General features: G+C 36.7%; 1 protein-coding gene across 9 annotated transcripts in view; it reads left to right on the top strand.

Moving 5' to 3' along the window:
- Positions 1–830, top strand: part of LOC111645240 (sorting nexin-14-like) — a 17,463-nt gene that overhangs the window by 16,035 nt on the left and 598 nt on the right. The window lies entirely within an intron of this gene.

Raw genomic sequence — 830 nt, 5'->3', positions numbered from 1 at the left:
AAATTACAGTAAGAAGAAAGGGAGAGAGGGACATGGACTCATATAATTGTGTCATCCTTAAATTGGACTGTACCATTTCTAAGTGTCTCGTGTCTAAGTGTCGCGGCTCTGTCCTTAAGTCTCTGCTGCCATGTGTCACACAAAGACTATAGGCTAAGTGTTGTAGCAGTAGCTCATTATGTAGCTTGTTAAATACACTTCACTTACAGTTACAGTAATTTACAGTTACGGTTTATCAAACTACTGTTAGCTAATGCATCCTTTCATTTCCAATGTTGACTTGTCATTTCATTACCAATATAAAATGTCATATTTGATTTAATTTTAGCACACACTGGTTCTCAGTCATGTGCAGTGGGACAATGGAGGATTATTATAGAGATACGTTTTGACATCAATATGGATTTTTTAATTTTTTTATTCGGTGTGGTGGTTTAGTTTTTATAATAGGCACCTCCTTTGTGTTTACTGAAGAATTCAGGAGTTTTATCTGTTGGGTCATTGACAGTATTAATATACATGTGTGCCCAACACCTCAGTTCATTGAAGCACAATCCTGGACTGTAGTGGGTTCCCTTTCACCCTGGAGAAATAGTTGATCTCCCCTTAGTGTCATAGTATAATTTGCACTCTGCCGGTACAGATAATCTTTCATTATTGCAGCTTTGATTAATTGCTGCTCTGTATCCATCTCTCTGTTTTTTCCTACACTGTAGCTTTATTTTACAGGTTTACAAACATTGATTTACAGCTATAGAATTATTTGTGAACATCACTTTAGCAGCTGGAAATCACTTTGACCCTAATTTGAGCCAATAGGAACGAGACAG

Source organism: Seriola lalandi, unplaced genomic scaffold, assembly GCF_002814215.2.
Source record: "Seriola lalandi dorsalis isolate HSWRI2012SDOR001 ecotype SW California unplaced genomic scaffold, Sedor1 jcf7180002054947, whole genome shotgun sequence".
Taxonomy (NCBI): Eukaryota; Metazoa; Chordata; class Actinopteri; order Carangiformes; family Carangidae; genus Seriola; species Seriola lalandi.
This window is presented reverse-complemented; position numbering and strand designations above follow the sequence as displayed.